At 47.3% G+C, this 20,306-nt stretch overlaps 1 long non-coding RNA gene across 1 annotated transcript; it reads left to right on the forward strand.

Annotated features, from left to right (window-relative positions):
* The first annotated feature begins 7,925 nt into the window (after window positions 1–7,925).
* LOC138488011 (uncharacterized) lies at window positions 7,926–18,700 on the forward strand. The gene is made up of 2 exons (XR_011274574.1): window positions 7,926–10,126; window positions 13,145–18,700. It is a non-coding gene; the product is annotated as an uncharacterized lncRNA (long non-coding RNA).
* Window positions 18,701–20,306: the final 1,606 nt, after the last annotated feature.

The following is a 20,306-nucleotide window of genomic DNA, read 5'->3' on the forward strand; positions in this document are numbered from 1 at the left end:
ATTTACAACAGCGGGAAACATCTTATATCTGCAAATGCCATATCAATGTCCGAGATAAATAGGTTGAATATAGCAGGAGCTAGTCTACATACCTGCTTTAACCCATTCTCGGTGATGATTGGTTGTGTCTGATTTCCCTTGGCGTCCAATCTAACCAAGACTGATGTGCGCGTGTGTAGTGCCTGAATGGGTTCCAGAATATTATTTGGGCATTTCCAACTGGTCATCTTCGACCAAAGTGTACCTCTATCTACTAGGTCGAAAGCTTGAACGAGGTCAATCGATGCAAGAAAAATTTAGCTTTTTTCCTTTGACTTCACCCTCATTTTTAATAGGTTTATCAAGAACAGGTTGAGGGTCGTACCTATGCCCCTGACAAATCCTGTTTGTCAGATGTCACGATGTTTAGATGACTTGCTCCAATCCGTCAGTTCTTTCAAAACAACCGCTGCAAAGAGCTTCCCATTACGTCCAATAGGGCGATAGGTCTGTAGTTGTTTGGGTCAGACCTATCGGCTTTCTTAAAAATGGGCACTATAATGGAATGAGTCCATTACTTGGTGATCTTCTTTGTAGCTTTTATATGAGAAAATAACTCTGGTTACGCCATCTGGAGCAGCAGCCCTTGAATGACTGGCCTGATGGATCAGTGATAGAATTTCCTCTATGTCTGTATTGAAGACCCAATAATCTGGGGAATTTAATGTTAGCAGTGTTTCGATATTACCATAGTTTTTAAATAAACCTGTGAAGAGAGTATCCCAGACGTCTGCTTCTATTGCCTTAGCAAGGGATGATTCCTTTGGACTGCTCAAAAATTGGAATGACCTCCATATCTCCGCATTCTTCTTATCAGCTATCATCTTAAGCATTTTCTCTGAGTCTTTTTGTAGTAATAAAAATGTGTGCGACTTAACCCAATTTTTGTATTTCTGTTTAAGTTTTTTTATTTCATACCTTGCGTTGGTTGAGTTCATTTTTACCAATTTTCTCACTTCCTTTTGAAGCAGTTTTTCCCAGGTTGTAACATCCGCATCATAACTATGTTGCTTGACAAATTTAGTTTTCAAACCCCCAGAACTTTTTTCAGCAAATGCCAAAAGAACAGATGTATATTCATTTTGCATGCTGGATTAAGATACCTGTCCTGCTGCGAGTTTTTCCCTTAACACTTGAGTCATGTTGCTTATTTTTACAGGAGCTATTCTTAGCCTTGTGCATCCTGGGTTTATTTCAATCTTCCGGCGCATTTGGGAAAAACTAAGCAATGACCAATGGGTGAGAGTCACTTTAAGAATGTTATGGTTAACGTTTTTTAACCTATGAGATGGACAATTTTGGTGTGTGCTGTTTTATGCTCCCACAGAGTTTACTTACAGATTCCCTTAAGGGAGACAAAGAGTAACTCAGGGGAAATGTGTGGCTGAAAATGTCCCTTTTGGATTCAGGGAATGTAATCACTTCAACATGCTTTTTAACCTCAGGTCTTATTCTTTGGGGAGAGAAACCTTTCAAAGATGTTGAAACACTGGGAAATTTGGATCTCTCCCACAAAGTCTCACCCTTTATTTGTTGATTGATTGATTGCTTATGTATTATGTGCTTATACACAAGTGTTTCAAAGTGCAACCATGCAGGGGAGGGGCAGACATAAGACATAAGGAAGACAAAACGAACGGTCTTACTAGGGGTGGTGCATTCTAATAATGCAGGTGCAAAAACAGGAAGTGCGTGGGGGTGGGGCGGGGGGGCAATAGGCACCAAGTGCGTCCAGTCCCTTCAGAACATGGGTTAAGTGGAGAGAGATACCACTCTCATGGATCATAACCGAAGTGGAGTAGTGCTGCAGGAGACTGGTGAGGGAGGCTTGGGACCTGTGATGCTCTGAAGGTACACCAGGCAACCAGTTAGCAAAACTGAGCAGAAGTAGAGGAAGAGAGCGATAGAGCAGAAAGAGCTGGTTAGCAGGGGATAGGAGGAGGCAAAGAGGAAAGTCTTGAGGAGTTTCTGGAACTTAAGGAAATCCGACTCAAGATGGAGAGAGGCAGGGAGGCTGTTCCAGAGGGAAGCACCTGCAGTGAATAAAGATCACCCCCCATGTCTCTGCTTGAAGAAGCGGCACACCCGCAGCGAGTTGGAGGAAGACGAGCAGAGGACTCAGGAAGGAGAGTATTTAGGAAGAGAGTGTTGCAGATAGAGTGGGCCCAGGCCTCATAAAGCCTAGTGAACAATGCAAAGTGTCTTGAACTTAATCCTTGCAGCCACGGGGAGCCAGTGAAGGGATTTCAGCACCGGAGATATGCAGTCCCTGGGCTTGAGGCCAAGGATAAGTCTTGCAGTTCTGTAATGTATGAGTTGAGGAGGATGGAGAGTAGAAGAAGGAAGGTTGAGAAAGAGGCTGTTGCAGTAGTCGAGCCTAGAGAGGACCAAGGCTTTGGAGACGGTGAGTCTCTGGGGGAAAGTGACAAAAAGTAGAATACCTCAGAGAAGGTGAAGTTGGTAGTGGGACTTTTTAGAGATGTCCACGATGTGAGACAAGAAGGAGATAGTGGAGTCAAAGATGACCCCCAGATTTGTTGCCATGTTGGTAGATGGTGGCGCAGGGACAAGGGAGGCTGGCCAGAGAGAAAGAGGGAAGGTGGGTGCAGGGGTCCTGATGAGGACAATCTCTGTCTTACTGGCATTGAGGCAGGGGTCGTTTGCAGCAGAAAAATGACTGAATTGCACACAGACAGTCAGGTCTGAGTGAAGAAGAGGAACAGACCAACGGTAGCCTGAAGAGAAGCTGTGTATCATTGGTGTAACACTGAGAGTTGGAGGTGAAAGTGGCTATCCTACAGGCCAGGGGAGGCATGTAGCCATTGAATAACCAGGGGGATAGGTTAGATCCCTGGGGGACACCGCATGTAGAGACAGTGATAAGGGAGAGAAAGTACGCCAGTTCCACCTGGGATGGGCGGTCCGAGAGAAAGGAGGTTAGCCACGACAGGGTCTGATCAGTGATGCGTAGGGTATCACAGAGACGTGCAATCAGGTTGTTGTGGTTTACCGTATCGAAGGCAGAGGAGAGGTCGGGTAGAATGAGGACAGAGGGAGAGTTAGAATCAAGATTTGAGAGCATCTCTTCACAGGTGTTCAGAGAAGCAGTTTCTGTGCCTCTGGATGCTCTAAAGCCAGACTGTTGGTCATGGAAGCAACCAACAGATTCAGTGTGGTGGGTAAGCTGAGAAATTGCCAACTTCTCCAGGAGTTTGCCCATGAAAGGAGTGATAGAGATCGGCGATAGTTTGCTGGAATGGATGGGTCAGCAGAAGGTTTTTTGAGGAGAGGGTGCACACGGGAGTGCTTAAAAGCAGTGGGGAAAACTCCAGTGGTGAAGGAGAGATTGCAGAGGTCGGTCAAGGCTGGGGCGAGAGAGTTAATGTTGTAATTGATGGTTTTGGAGTGTTGGCCTATTGTATTCCTGCTGGCGTGGGTGTTTGGAATGTGCGCTGCTCGCACGGTTATATGAACTTGGAGGGAGGGCGAATGCCTGCTCACACTAGAGTTCTTGATTAAGGAACTGCTTCGAATGTACTTGTTGCAAGCATTGTTATGTCAATTAAACGGTAGATTACAAATAGCGGTGAAAGCTCGGAAGACACGCTAGGAATGGGGTGTCTGAATTCACAGCCATTACATGAGGAGAAAGGGGTCAGACCTATATGTTGCACAATAGGGAACCCTTGAATGTAATGTCCTGTCATGTTTGCTTTTGCTTGCCCAACGGGCCACGTGTTTGTTTTTCCATGAGGGGGGAAGACCCTTGTACATGCCATGTTGCTGCTACAGAGTCCATGCCTGTTTTCAATGCTGCAATAAGGTCCATGCTCTGTATTTTCATGTTGCATTAAGTTCCATGTTATGTGCTTACATGTTATGTTCTTCCATGCTGCATTAAGATCCACGTTGTATGTGTTTCATACTCGCAGGAGCAAGCAAATAGGTTTAGATAGGAGCCTTCAGGTTAGGATACTAGGTTCTGATGGTATGCAGGATTAGTGGTGAGAGTAGGTCAGGATTGCTGATATGTGTGTTTGCTTTTCCCTAACTTCCCCCAAACCTATCCAACTATGCTACCCTTATTCCTCTTTCCAGTTTTTCTTACCTCCCCATACCTATCCACAACCTCTCCCTAATCCCTCTTCCTCCAATTGGCTCCCACGTGGCTCCCTGTTTAATCCAAAATCCAGGCACCTGTGCCAACCACAGTGGGAGGGTCGATCTATTCAGCTTCTGTGGTTCGGTGGAGAGTGTCGATGCACTCTCCTCCCTTGGTTCTTGACACTCACACCTGGCGCCTTCGCTCCGCACCTCTCTGGAAACCAGCATGAAGGTGGGATATGCTGGTTCTGGGCGCTTCACAATGTGCACTCAGCAGAAGTCCATCAGACAAGTCCCTCCCATTTAATGTGGGTCTGCATTCTTATTGGGCAGGTTTATCAATCAGAGTGACTCAACCTTTTAAAATCTTTGTGGGGTGAAAAACGTTTTTGATGGGAAAATGCACTTCTGCGCTGTGCTCCCGCATCTATAGCAGGGAAGCGTTACTTAGGAATGTAGCCTGATCTGCAGCTGCCAAGGTCGCGCCTTCAGCTCTGTTTTCCAATACAACTCAGTGTCTGTGTACAGTGAAGCCTCTTGTGAAAGTGGAAGCTAAATACCAGTATTGCGGTTAACCCTCTGTTAGCAACCTCATGAGGGTTTACGTTTAATATAACTCACTGTGTTCATTGTTTTAGCGCTACTAAAGCATTATTAAGCCGTGTATAAAGCTATGATAACCAGCATTTAGTACACTCTTCAAATAAGCTATCAGTCTTAGTTCCTTATGCAGCAGGCTATAGGGCTATTATACATTATAGTTAGCTCAGTAGGTTTATGCACCTATGCAGGTTTTGCTCATTACACTACATTCCTCTTCACTAACACTCCTCCCACATTACTACTTCCTGTCTACTACTACTCCCCTCCAATAACTGCTAGTCTTCTTCAACCACTAATCATACACCCTCCTTTCACCCAGAACCAGCTTTCTCACAGTCATTCCTTACCCTCTCATCACTACATACCTGTTTCACACTCGCACTGCCACACCACTAACACTCCTCAACCAGTACGACACCTTGTCCAACAATCTCTTCTGCAATCCATCGGTCCTTCCTCCCTACTGCTGGTCTCTTGGTCATCCTCCACCTCCACTGCCGACCTCACACAGTACACCTGCAACTTCCAGTTTCCTTTCTCAGGAATTGATTCTCTTCCTCTTGTTAATCTGATTCACGTTCTGTAGAGAAAGGAATCTTTCAAAAGGGGCATATGCCCCACCCGCTGGTTCTGAGGGCACTACCTCTGTCATGGCAGCGTATCGAGTTTCTGGTAACAGTTTGTATTATGGAGGAACCTGCTGTTATTTTTGTCCCTGGTGATTTAGCGGGCCATGCGGGAGCCCTCACCATTGTGTGCAGCCGAGACTGCGCTGTCTCTGTGATTATTGTGTATGCTTGCGCCTCCCCCTTGCGTCTCCCGTGCTTTCCTTGTTCACTGGGCGGTTTCTCGCTGGTTTAGGTTGGCGTGGGGGCCACTCAGCAGACCGCCAGGTGTTTGTGGGTTATGTTTCTGTTGCTCAGTGTGATAGTATGGCTTTGTAGTGGATCTGCAGTAAGAAGAGAAATACTGATTTATGATGCATGGTAGGAGACATGGTTCTGCATGCATACTTATGGGCACAAGGGGAAAAGGGATGTGGGTCTGTTTTGCTTAAGTTCTACTCAGCCCCAATGTTGTCTCTGAATCTACTCCATCATCCTCCCCCACAAGAACAGGGGTTTACCCCTTTTACGGACAGCGTCAAGTCTTTGGCCTTGTCACAGGAAGCTATGGAGCAGTAGGGGGTAGATTGTCCGGTTCTTTGACTCTTTCTTTTGGTCCAGCCCCATGCCTACCTTTCTTCCTGCATTGTCTCTCTGATGACGCATTTGAACTTTTAAGTGGAACTGGTCCTAGGTTTCCTTCCAGCCCTTCTGCAATGTAATATTATATATGTTACTCACCACACTAATGGTCGGAAGAATGGAACCTGACCTTGAAGGCAGAACAGTGGTGGAGTTCTCGGAGCGATCAGTCTCTAGACATCAGCTACCCTAATTACAATGAATCAGGCTTCCTCAAGAAGAGGGGCTCTTTTCTATGTTGTAGCCTTCTGCTGTGGTTACATGACAGAGGTATCAATCAAATAAAAGAGTGGGGTAAACGCGCACCGCTAGACCAACAGCTGAAAAAGAAACACAGAAAGGGTTAGGTGTGGTACAGATGAAATTAGTAAATGAAAGGACACTCAATAATAATGAATACCTGAATATAAGGTTGGTTGGAGTTAGACTAGGAGAATAGGTACTGTGCCTGAAAGAGTAATTCCAAAAAGACAATGAGGAACTAACAGACTTAAATCGCTTCCCCTTAATAACTAAAATATGCAATACTAACCTGAAAGGGTATGAACAGGGAGCAAAAGGAATTCCTGCTGGAGAGAACACAATGTCAGGAGAGAAAATAATAAACAGGAAAATTAGTAAGGTAAAGTACACCTGAACGGCACGAGGGACGCGCTAGGTACGGGTTGGTGCATGAAACTGGAAAGCATCCTGGAATGCACTTGCTAGGCAAAACTGGAAAGCGTCCTGGAATGCACTTGGTAGGTATGATAGTTCAAATCCAGCACTATAGGGAACGTGTCCAGACTAGAGAGTTGTATCCAAATATATGCGTGCGCAGGGTGTGATGATCAAAAAAGGAACAAATGAAAAAACTAACAACAACAAAGGGGCACAGTTCTGAATGGAGGCACACTTATGTTATTAAGTGAACCCAAGATGCCCAGGTTAAACCACTCTTCCGCAGCCCTTGAGGAAAGAACCAAAAGGAAAAAGGAGCGGAGAAGGAAGGCTTCTGACAGGAAGCCACCAGCAATCCGAGGAGAGTTCCGAGTCGTGACCGGTGTGTCGAACCAAGGACAAAGGGAAATCCGTAGGCAGTCCAAAAGGCAAGCAAGGTCGAGTAACCAGGATATCAAGTAGATAGAAGGAAGTTCACTGGAGTGATGAGGGATATAGTGCGGAGGCTACACACGTAAGTATACGCGTATGCTACAATTAGCAGCAGCGAGCCCCGAGAGGAACAGAGTTATGTAGGCAAGGGGCGGAGCTTCGGTGTACGCATCGTGCGTAATGAACGTGTCAGCTGACACGGCCGATTCCGGCGTCCATACAGTCTCCATGGCAACTAGTAAGGCAGCCACACAGATGCCTTTCCCCAGGCTGTGTGAACCTGCATTAATGCAGAGGGGAAGTCGCGCCACCGACACGTAACATATAACAGCATGGCTCCTTTTCTTTTTGTGCTTCACAAGAGCAACCCCGGCCAGCACTGAGAACAGTTCACAAACACAAAAGGGTTGTTGCAGTACCTTTATATGCTTCCAGAACTTGCAAGGACAGGTGAAGTGGGCTCACAATCTGCGGTGTGTGTCTTTGCTGTCAATCTGATAAATTAATCCCCACCCCTGCCCAGCAAGCTGTAACAGTAGCGTGTCGAATATGGGCTGAGTGCTTTTCGACCTAAAGCGTAAGTTCACAGATGAGTGCCCCACCTGCAATGTGTGGAAGCTGATGGCATTTTACTTTAGACCAGTGGATGGAGGTGAGCATTATGCTTCAACTTCTATTACTACTCCTCAGCAGTTTCAACAAAACATACAAACTATGAAAAGTGTCCAACATAACTTTTCTTCTAAAAAAACTACAAATCCCAAAGTCTCTGTAGTCCATCCCAGTAAAGCCTAGCTATGACACACATCCTGTCTCTAGGCTCCTCCTCTTCTTTCACTGCTCTTGAGCAGATAAGTACCACTTTTCTCCTCTCCATATACTGCCTTTGTTTAGAGATAGGGGTATTGTTTAGGCGAAGGACTGGACATGGGAAACGTTATGTAGGGAGCATAGCAATGATATTTAGAATGAGAAATACCGTTTGGATTTAGTTTTATGCTCAAACATAGTGATGAGCGCTCACGCTTAAGCACAGTAAGATCTGGAGCGTGTAGGTATAAGTGACCGCGGCGACATTTGGAGTCGCGAGGACCAGGTAAGTGCGGCCGCAGAGGATTCCGCGAGGCGTAGCGGGCCGTGCACTCGAAGGGCTCAGTGCGCATTTATGTGTCAAACAGCTCGCCCCCCCCCCTTCATGGAGGCGTGGCACGGACACTCTGAGCGCTCCGGCCCCCACCTTTGGGGAGGAGGAGCCGGAGCGCCCATAATACGTTAGAAGTCGGATTTGAGCTGCGACGGAGGAGTATCACGGACGCCGGGCCCGGCGGTGATAGTAAAATAAGCACATATATATATTAAAAGCAGGAGTCGGTGCTTCTACAAACCGCTTAGCAGCGGCACAACATAGCGAATCAGCTGGTCGGCGGTCGGAAGCCGCGGAAAGGAGAGGAAAACACTCTCCGTACGGAAGCAGGCATCTGGTCCTGCCCAGAGACTGTGCAGCCTCACTTAGGGGCGGATTACACGCAGTCAGCAAAGACTAAAGCATATGTGAACACAGGAGTCTGGTGCAAGCCACAAAAGAGATAGGAGAGAGACTAAGTAATAATAAAAAGTAAAGAAAAAATAAAAAATAATCAGAATATATAGAGAAAGCATCGCACGAAGAGCGTGGGTGTGCCAAGACACCTACTGCAGGTACCAGGCACACAGCAAACCTCCAAAAATGTTGGAATTTAAATGGAGCGAAGAGGAGCAGCCTCTTGACCTCACTGCCAGCTTCAAAGAAGTGCTTGGGAGCTCGCTAGTCGCTGCAGTGGCGCAGGGGGTGAGGCCCCTACACGAGAGGTTGGAGACCCTAGAAGCTATGCTGGTCCAGCCCAGAGAGAGCACCAAGGAGACTGAACGCACGCCCACAGGACCCTCGGAAGCAAGGTCAAAGGGGAGTAACCAGACCCGAAAGAGTAAATCCTCTTGCAACCCCTACGGCCCATCAGACGGGGTGAGAGATAAGACCCCAGAGGTAGCCGATGCTTTCGCTAAGCTGAAGAAAGCTTATTTGCAACATCAGGCAGTGCCAGGCCTCACGACCCCCACTCCAGGGGATGATAATGCAGGAGAAGACAACACAGGCTCGGAAGAGGAGCCAACAGAGAGAGACTGTTGCTCCCAAGATGAGGAGCAGGTAACAGAGGAGGAATGGGCTAAACCCAGCGGGGGAAGAAAGCCCGCAAGGAGAAGCACCTCGAAGAGGAGCAAGATGACATGTTTGACCCTGAAAGCATCCGAAACCCAAGATCTTCAGACTGGCAGCCATACCCAGAGTGGCACAGTACATGACATCTAGATTGCGAAAGGCCCTCGATAAAGAAGTGCAGAATGCCCACGCCCAAACCTCCCGGGGAAGGTAGCAGAGACCCCCGAACTGGACCCTAAAATGTTTATCTTTGTGTCTAAGACCAGTAAAGATCCTTGCAAGGGGATTGACAGATCATGGAGGAGCTGTCCAGAGAAAGTGTTGGATTTGACAGGACCTCTGGCAAAGATAATGGATCTTGTGGAGAGGACCAAGGATACGGGAGAAGAAGTGAATCCCGACACATTAGCAGGATGGGCGCAAAGAGCAGTGTGCCTACTAGGCAACGCCAACTGCGCCATAGCCTCAGAGATAAGGAGAGGGTTGCTGCTCAAGATTGACCCAAAACTGAGTGACCTTGCATCACATGAAGCCTGAGAAACGGCACAGGGCCTCCTTTTTGGAGAGACTTTTGGGAAGGAAATAGGCCGGTTCGTCGGCATGTATACGTCTCTAGAAAAAGTGCAGGCCTCCATACGGAAAATATTTCCTAACAGAGTTTTTGCCGGGACTGGCTGCTTCAGGGGCCTTGCTGCCGGTCAGAACCAGGGAGGAAGAAGGGCCCCTAATCCCAGGGCACAATACTGGGAGAGCAAACAGCAGGATACATTTTTCCCAGCCAGGGGACGCTTCCCCAGAGGACGCAGAGGAAGAGGAACTGGCCGCGGCCAAAGTTTCACACCAGGTGAGAGTGATAGATTATCCTCCGGTTGGGGGGAGAACATGTATGTTTTGGAAAAATTGGCACACGCTTTCCAGCGATGCCTGGATATTGCAAACCGTCAGAGGTCTGCAGATAGAATTCCTAGAACCACCAGTGCAGACTGGCCGGCCGCACCAGCAGCGCTTATCTCGAGCAGAGCAAGAATGCCTAGATTGCGATTTAGCCCAGCTAGCAGGGAAAGAGGCCATAGAGAGGTGCACAGCGCAACCCAGATTTGTGAGCAACATGTTTCTAGTGCACAGAAAAGAGAAGGTCCGTCCAGTTATAAATCTTAAAAGAATTGAACGGATGGATCGTATACTGCCATTCCAAGATGGAAGGTATTCATCAGCTCAGAGACTCCCTGAGAGAAGGATACTGGCTGACGAGACTGGACTTGAAGGATGCCTACCTGACAATTGCAGTGCAGGAGGATTACAAGATGTTCCTAGCTTTTCGCTGATCGGGCAGCTCTGGCAATTCAAGACAATGGCCTTCGGTCTTGCTTCTGTGCCCTGGGCTTTCACCAAACTGATGAAGCCAGTCGCAGCAGCGATTTGAGAGAAAGGGATCAGATTGATTATATATCTGGATGATCTCTTACTCCTGGCGGAGGACCGAGACACGTTATCTTACCAGACAAGGTGGGTGCAGGAACTGTTATCGTCGCTAGGCTTCCTATTAAACGTGGAAAAATCTGACACCATGCGAGCACAGAGGCTAGACTTCCTAGGATTTATCCTAGACACCAGCAAAGCCACATTGGAGCTGCCAACCCAGAAGATAAGGGATATCAAGAGGGAAATCAGGGCCTGTTTAAGCAGGCAGCTGATCTCCCTCAGAGTCCTGGCAAGGATTGTGGGGTTATTAGCAGCCTCTATTCAGGCCATATTTCCAGGGCCTTTACACTACCGAGCCCTACAGAGGCTAAAAAATAAAACACTTTCAGCAGGGCTTGAGATATCTTCAGCAAGTGCCATTAGATCAGGAGTCCGTCACGGAGCTGGAATGGTGGTTGAAGAATATGGACGCTTGGAATGGGCGTGCCATCTTCGGAGACCGATCAGACCTGATCATAGAATCAGACACCAGTCGCATAGGCTGGGGAGCCCGATGCGGAGATCTGAAACAGGTGTAAAATGGAGCGAAGAAGAGCTTCGTCTACACATAAACTGCCTAGAACACCTGGCAGGGTCATTTGCGATCAAGGCATTCACGAGAGGGAAAGTTAAGTCCTGTGACCTGCTGAAAAGTGACAACATTTCAGCAGTGTGCTACATCAGCCATCTAGGAGGGATGAAGTCCAAGTTACTAGCAGAACTTGCGAAAGACTTTTGGCACTTCTGCCTCCAGTCAGGAATGTCAGTGACAGCAGAATACCTGCCCGGGGCCCTGAATGTAGTGGCCGACTGGAACTCATAATACCTGACAAACTGCAGCGACTGGAGACTAGATCCAGAAATGTTTCAGAGGCTGAATGCGAGGCGGGGTCCAGTACACATGGACCTCTTTGCAGCTCGCCTGAATGCCCAGACGAGCGAGTACTTCAGCTGGAGGCTGGACCCAGATGCTCAAGGGACAGATGCATTCCTACAAGAGTGGTCAGGAGGACTGAACTACGCATTTCCCCCCTTCGTGATGCTGAGCACAGTTCTAGCGAAGTGTCGGAGGGAGAGAGCAGAGTTAATTTTAGTAGCGCCACTGTGGAAGTCACAGGTGTGGTTCCCAACATTGATGGAATTAGCAGCGGATTTGACGAGAGTGCTTCCCGAGAGAGGCCGACTACTCACGGACCCAGCTGGGTCATGCCATCCTCTGAGAGTAAGAGGGACTCTCGTGCTCGTCGTGTGCAGGATATCAGGAGACGCTGGGCGCTGACAGGCATTTCGGCACAGGCTGCACAGTTTATCGCAGAATCCTTGGCTCCATCCACTAGTAGGAGCTACGACACAGGTTGGGCCAAGTGGACGAGTTGGTGTAAGGGGCGAAGCCTTCATCCCATTTCAGCCCCTGTAGTGGCCATACTGAATTTCCTGGCTCAATTGTTGCAAGATGGGAGAGCGTTTCGTACCATAGGAGTGTACAGATCTGCGATTTCCGCTGGTCATCTGCCATTTGAGGGAGTTCCAGCAGGAGAAAATCCAGCAGTAGCGAGGCTCATTAGAGGGGTCGGATTCAATGCGCCCCCAGAGCCTAAGTACAATACAGTATGGGACATGACGGTAGTACTGCGCTTATTAGAAAGCTGGCCGACAAATAGATATTTATCCCTGAAGCAGCTGTCAGGCAAGCTGGAAATGCTGTTATGCCTGATATCATGCATGCGCGTATCGGATGTCAGAGCGCTTGAGATTAATAGAAGGTCCTTTGGGCCAGAAGGAGTGACCTTTTCAATAGCTATGAGGACTAAAACGGGGACCACTAGGGTTCATAATCCTTATTTTCCAAGCAATGCCAAATGGTGTTTAATGGGATGCATCAAAGAATATGAGAGTAGGACAGCAGAGTACAGGCCAGCTGGGACCTTTCAATTGCTAATAGCGCGTAGAAAGCCTTTCCACGCAGTGACGACAGCCACCATAGCGAGGTGGGTCAAAGAGATAATGCTAGCAGCAGGTATTGATTTAAGTATGTACAGGGCACACTCAGTTAGGGGAGCGATGGCTTCGAGAGCCTTTACAAAAGGAGTATCCCTGAGATATATCATGGTAGCAGCAGATTGGGCTAGTGTTCGTACATTTAAAGAGTTTTACTTTAAGCCAACTGAGAGTCTAGCTGCTACAGTATTGGGGAAGCTTTGAACAAGCATAATGCTTGCCTCCTGTCTTGTCATAGAATGAAGATTACCCCTGCTTTCTGCGCAGGGAGTATTAATTCTATTAAAGACTAGGAGGCGAGCATTACATTCCCACCTGATCATGTATTGTTAATAGTGTGATATGTATGGATTATGACAGTACATGGACGCCACCATGAATTTCTTTGTTGTATGTTCCCTAGGGGAAGAGCAGAAGAATAACTTAGCATGGAGGCGTTGTCCACCGAGATTCAAGATGAGGAACAGGACGCTGTACATTCATCGACACTGCAGTTGAGGAGTCTGTGCACTGTTGGCGGGACTTAGTTCTAAACGTTAACGAGACAGTTCAGAGCACGTAAAGGAGAGGAGGAGCCCAGAGACAGGATGTGTGTCATAGCTGGGCTGTACTGGGATGAACTACAGAGACTTTGGGATTTGTATTTTTTTTTTTTAAAAAGTTATGTTGGACACTTTTCAGAGAATTTATGTTTTGTTGAAACTGCTGGGGAGTAGTAATAGATGGAAGTTGAAGCATAATGCTTGCCTCCTAGTCTTTAATAGAATTAATACTCCATGCGCAGATAGCAGGGGTAATCTTCATTGTGGCAACGGCATAGAAAACTGCCATGCTATGGGGTGGTGGTCTGGACTAAACACTGATTGGCAAGAAGGCGGGTGCCCATAAGTCTGTGCGAGGATGAAGTAAGCTACTGTCCGGTGCCTAATATTAGCAAAGATATTTCTCTTTGCAACTTTCCCTCCATAGTTTCCTATGGAACCCCATTCTTTTTGCTGTTTATGATCCTGTCCTGACTTTCTGAAGGGAAGTAAAGGCTTCATCTTCACTCCCCTTGTCTTTTGCTCATTGTTATGGGGAAACTGATAAGTCCTTCAGACTATCAGTAGTAGGAAACTATATTTCCCTTTTTGAATTCTTGTACTTTTTAGCATTGTTACTTTTATATGTGCCTAAAGACGAGCTGGTGCCCTCAGTTACATTTTTACAGTGTTTGCATTATTTTTGGTGTGTGCATGCTCATTTACCGTGTATGTCTACTAAACGTGGCAAGTACCCTAAAAGGCCATGCCGCAAGATTTTCACTTGCTTCTTTAGCCATATTGTAGTTTGGCCTTCTTCGTGCCTTGCCTTGCCAGGTCATGAAATTCCTTATAAGGTCATGCACTTGCACGGTAGAGCTGCTGCTTTAGTCTAGGTGTGCGGAAAAATGTGAAGCCACTAGTTGTCCCTGATTGGACAAGGATCTATGTGATTACTGCACCCAAATTACTGTGACCCCGTAAAATGATGACTTTTTTTATTTCAATCTCATTTTCACCCCATATCTATGCAGGAGGAGATCACCTGCAGCCCCTTTACACATATTAAATACTATACCAAGCCCTTCCACATATATATTGGGTGTAAAGGGGTTGACATTTTAAAAAAGGTCGGCATTTTGGGGGTCACAGTATTTGTGGTTGCGGTAATTGTATAATCCTATTGGACAACTAATGGCTGTTTGAATGGTGCAGATCCTTACCCTGGACCAGTGGAGGAACTTTGCTGAAAATGTTGGGGGGGCATGACATCTAAAGAAAAGGTGCCCCAGCCAAATGAATGGGGACAAAATGGTGTGCCATGAAAGTTGGGGGGGACAAACACCCTTGGCCCCTCTAAAATTACGCCCATGGTTTGAACATGCTTCCATCTCAGATTTTGGATAAGAAGCCCTCAGTAACCATTTCTTCAGATCATTGTTGGAGCGAGGAATTCCTTGAAAAAGAGCAGCCTGCTGAAGATCCTAAGAAATCCCTTCCAGAAGTTAGCCCAGTGAAATCCTGCTCCTCGTTCTGATCTCTGAAGACCCTGAGCGGTGCTTCAGCCCTTGGACTAGTGGGATCAACTAGGTCTGACGACTTCAAGGATCCTGCCCTTCTGAGCCTTCAGAAGTGTCTTTGGACTGCCCTGTGGACCGACCAGCTCTCTCATGGGCCACCTTGCCAGAAGCGTCTCTGTTCCGCCTTCGAGTGTGGATCTTTGATGGTCACCAGTTTGTGCCACTAGCAGCATTCTCCCTAAATTCCAGTTTTCCATCTTCAAGGGAACCTGTCCTGGAGCAGGTGCTGTGACCATGACTGGAAGGACGCCTGTCGTCACCTCTGTGTGTAAACCTTTGCTGGAAATTGCCTTCCTCCAACCTGTTAATAGTCCAGAACAACCCTGCATCAGTGGTTCTTGCATTTCTTCTTTGCCAGAGGTTGCATCTTGCTGCTACACCCGACCAGAAGAAACACTGAACTCGCAACTCCTGGGTCCCTCTTACAGGAACCAACGTTGGAAGATTGAGCCCCCATAGATCCCTATATGGTCCACATTGGGATCTGGGAAAATCAAAGTCAAGGGGGTAAGTAAATGCAGTCTAATCACCTACCCCTCCCACCCTTCATCCTCCATTGGGAAAAGGTGCTTTTGCTTCCTAATTCCATTCCACTGAACTTTTGGTCATCAAACCTGGGTCAAGTATCCTGCCCCTGGGTTAGTCTTGGGTCTGGAAGAAAGGAAAACACTTACCTCTGGTAAAATTGTTCTAGAACTTTAAAACTATCACCAACACAAGCCAATTGCCTCCTACCTATAGACACCCCATTCTGGTGAGAAACTTTGTGGCTCCTGTGACTTTTAGGCACAATGCCCTATTCACCTTCTTCAGTTAGGTTTTTATCTTGTGATCTGGTTCCATCATTGACTGCATCTGAAATATGTGCTTTGCTGGTCAGTTGATGTATATTTGAACCTATGGTGAATGTATATATTTGTATCAGAGTGCTGTGTGATAATACTACCTGTTAGATACATTTTCCAGTGTGTTCGGAAGGCCTATATAAAATAACTTTTTTTTATTCATGACTGTCTAAATTGAATTGTTGTTGCGCCATATTGTGTAGACTCATTCAGGGCCCCTGACCCAACTTTCACTCACCTGAGACTAAGCCTTGACTGCTCATCCACGTACCTTGATTACATTTTGGCTTACCTCTCAGAGTTCCCTGTTCAGTATAACAAGGTTGGCATCCTAAAATCTGTCCATCAGGCCAGATTATAGAAATCCATCTTAACACCTATTGTGACAAGGCCAGTACCAAGGCCTTGCCTGGAGGGGAAGGGAACTCAGTAGGGAGAAGTTCAGGGCCAGTCCCATCCCTGAGGTGGATGAAGGCAGTTGAAAGGGCTCAAATTCCTGTCCACCCTGTAATCTCCTCTTTCGGCCTTTCCCACCACTTCTACGCTGATGACACCCAACTCTTTCTTTCCTTCTCCTCCTTCACACCTGACCTCCACCACACTCTTTCCTCCTGCCTCACAGCCATAAAAAACTGGATGTCATCCCACTTTCTTTCCCTCTTTACTGACAAGACTGAGGTGCTTTTCTTCCCTCCCAACACTCTCGCCCCTTCCCCCCCTCCCTTCATCCACTTTCCACCATCCAACCTCCCCATATCTACCCCTGCCCGCAATCTTGGCCTCCATCTCGACTCCTCTCTCTCCTTCTCCAACCACATCTCTCTAACCTCTCAAGCCTGTCGTCACCACCTCTTCAACATCCACAAGATCCGCTCCTCTCACATTCCATGCTTCCAAACTCCTAATATCCTCCCTTAGTTTCTCCCGCCTCTTCTACTGCTCCTCCCTCCTCTTTGGACTCCCTGTCTCTCACCTAACTCCCCTAAAATCCATCTACCACTCCTCTATTCATACTCTGTCTCCTCTGCCCTCGAGACTTCATTTCTTCCTCTCTCTCTCAACTCAACTGGCTTCCCTTCCTCTCACAACTGAAATTTCAATTCCTCTGCCTTGTCTACAAATCTCTCTATGACCTGCCCCCCCCCTACCTTTCTTCCCTCCTCTCTTTTTATTCACCCTCCCGCTCTCTCCACTCAGCAGACCTCTACCTCCTCACTGTACCCCCAGCCCCATGTGCCTCCTCGCGCTTCCGCTCCTTCCAACTCTTGGACCCCCTACACTAGAACACCCTCCCACTCTCCATCCGCTCCACCCCACCTACTCATCCTTCCGCTCCTCCCTGAAAGCCCTTCTTCTTCACTCCCCCCCTGACTCCCCTTCCCTAACCCTCTCCCCTTCTAACCCTTCCCCTCCCTCAGGACCTCAAATTTGCCACTGATACCACTTATGACCATTGAGGACGCCAATTTGCATTAGTAATTAGCCGCAGAGAAGGAGAAACCCACAAAGAAAAAGCAAAGCCAAGACACCCAGGTGGATGAATGCAGCATGCTTCTGTGATCCCCAATGGGGAGAAATGACCTCCAAGCTCATTAGACCACCAAGGACTAAGAGGGGAAAAACAACAGTACTTCCTAGGGGTCTTACCTGAGGAGCAACTGAAACACAAACAGTTGCCTTTTCGAGCCCCCACTGCTGTTCGGCCGTGGAGCTGTGTGGCAGGGCTTACCCCACTACTTATGACCTTTCATTTCTTTAACACGCCCCGGGTGAGAAAGATATGACTAGATTGGCCAAGGAGAGCAAACCAATACCAATAGAAGGAGGGAATGTAAGGATGCAACAGGAAGCAGGCAGTAGGGGTTATTCGGTTGAGGTCGGAGGAGTAGGTGCACAACCAAGGGATGAGCAGGAAGGAGGGAGGAGCAGCAGAGCCTGGAAGTGTTTTTGGGATAAGGTGATGTATTGGCTAAACTGTGGAAGTGGTACTGGACTGTGAGTGTTGTGTTAGTGTGGCAAGTGTGCTTAAGAAAGTTTAGTGTAATGAGTGTATGCAAAGTGTATGTTACGGGGTGAAAGAGGAGAGGTTGAGTAGTATCTGCAGGGAGGATTAGTAGGAGGGAGTAGTAGTGGGAAGAGGGTATAGTAGGGTCGAGGAGGCAAGAGAAATGTAGTAGAAGGGAGGGTAACATCAAAGGGTGGAGATGAAACCTAGAAGGGATGGAAGGTATCGGAGGGACAGAAGAAAGGAGGGAGTAGAAGGAAGACGAGTAGGAGAGGAAAACGTGAGCATGATAGAAGGGGGGCTGAATCCAACCATCTGTTTGTAAGACAATTTCCAAACCCATTAGAACACTTACAACTGTACAGAGTAGCTTAAGGTAGGAAGTCAGTTTAGTTAGAGAAGGCAAATATGCCTTTAGGCCCTCATCCCTAGTGTAAGACAAACATTAGACATTAGGGACCCATCCTTCCGTACATACTGTTATACTAGCCTGAGGTCAACAGTGCTTAGGTTAGGTAGGAGGGAAAAGGGAAGGGCCCTAGGGCACACACAAATATCACTAAAACACTTGGACAGCCTCAGAGTTCGAGTGATTCTTGTGCCATCTGTGACACTACCTACATAACCCCCATTATAACATGATGGTGGGGTGAGCTGCGACCACGCGACTGCTGTATTTGCAGTTCTAGTACCAATTGGTGCAATAGAAAGCTCCCGGAGTGGAGATGGTCTGTGTCACGTGGGTGGACCGAGTGGTATTATATCTCACTTGGGTGGTCTTGTAAAGCCATGCTCCCAAGATGTGATGTTGTGGAGTCCATTATTGATGCAACAGACTAAATGTATCACACTGATTTTCGGTATGAGATTTATTGTGCAATACTGTACAAAAAGTCAGAGGATTCTGTGCTTCGGGGGTGGGGGAACAATTTTGAGGCAGGGATACATGCCGGTTTCCCAACCCATTTCTTGATAGCTGTATCAAAATAAACTTTGTCTCGCCCTTTGTTGCCCTTTTCCTTGGTGGATTATTTGGTGATGAGCTATTGGATTCTTCCAATGTCGCTGGGAAATCAGAGTGACCACCTACCTTAAGTGGGGAGGCCTAGCCTTTGTACCAGCTGTGATTAAATGACTCCTACTCTGCAGGAGTACAGGTATGTGTAGGAGCTAAACTGCCACTCATCACAACACCACTACTAAGCCAGCAGTTATCCCAATTACAAAGGTAAAACAGACACTGCCTGACCAGTATGCCCCCTTTGCCTTTTGTGATAACGTGAGCCAACTGCAGGCTATATTCTAAGGAGGGGTGTGTGGTGATGGCAGTAGCAACCCAAACAACTTGGGTACAATAGTCCAAAATAAATGTATGTCCAATCAAGGTTCTATGAAAATATAAACTTTAAATAAAACACAAAAAATGCAAATAACTATTTAGAAAATGCAAGCAAAAACCCACCCTTATAAGAAAGAACACAGAAGCTGCAGATAATACTATATGTCAATGTGGGTACTTGAGCAGGAGTGTTCAGACAGGCAATTGCAGCAATGTCACTATTGAAAGGATATGTCTTTCAAGAAAAGGCTTGAAAATGTGGCGTATAAGTCACCATAGGGCCCAATTGTACCAGGGCCTCTTGACAGTACTTTGCAATTGATCTTTGGTGGTTTAACAGTGTCAACCTGGGCTTCTTGGTGTTTTCTTGTGGTTGAATGAGAAGGGTATCTGTGCAGTTTGATTGGGCATTCGAAACCATGCAATTTGGAAGGTCCAACGGCTTCGGAATGCTGGTTGAGTCATTTCGAGATTATTCCGGTGGGTTGAGCCAGTGTGTGACACAATGGCTTGCAGCGATTCGACTCGGGTCAAAGTGAGATCCAGTTGGCTTGATATGGTGCTCGAAGGTACAGTGAGTGAAAGGCTTCCGAAGTGATGAGCTGGAGTTTGAGTCGAGGTGTTGATGATCACTACTGGTGCGAAGTGGCGTCAAGCCGGTTCGAAGACGGAGACAAACAGTTCTGAGATGCAGAGTGCCAAAAGCAGCACTGTTTGTCCTAGTGACTCAAAGTACTTCCAATGCGGTTCCAAGCTCTGCTAACAGCATACCAGCTGATCTTGGGCTTTCTGTTTGCTGGGAGTCCCAATTCAGGGAATCCAAGCAGGGTAAGTATTTGTGTCTGCACCGCCAGTCCAGGGATCGTGGCTGGCATCTAAAGGGGATCCTTCACCTCCAATGAAGAGCCTGGCTCCAGTGCAGCTGGCAGAGGGGCAGGCATTGGTCCAAACAGCAGTCACCCCCACTGTTCCCTAGTGATGGTTAGGGGGCAGGCCTCTCCTCTGCCTTAGATGCTTTCTATCGTCACCTTACATTTGGAGGACTTTTTAATGGACTGCACTCCCAATACATGTCCAAAGAATTCTTATTGTCTTCTTGAAAGTCCATGGATGAATCAAAGAAGGAGTGGGAGACCTCTTTCTGTATAAAGGCAAATTGTCATTGTGGATTGGACAAAAGCAAGCCAGCTGTAAGTGGTCTAATCCCTGTGGCTGTAACAAGTGACCCTTGCCTTATTACATCACACCTAGAGTGCCTTGTCCTGTAGGAAATGA

This window comes from Ambystoma mexicanum, chromosome 9, assembly GCF_040938575.1.
Source record: "Ambystoma mexicanum isolate Mex_15411 chromosome 9, UKY_AmexF1_1, whole genome shotgun sequence".
NCBI classification, from domain to species: Eukaryota; Metazoa; Chordata; class Amphibia; order Caudata; family Ambystomatidae; genus Ambystoma; species Ambystoma mexicanum.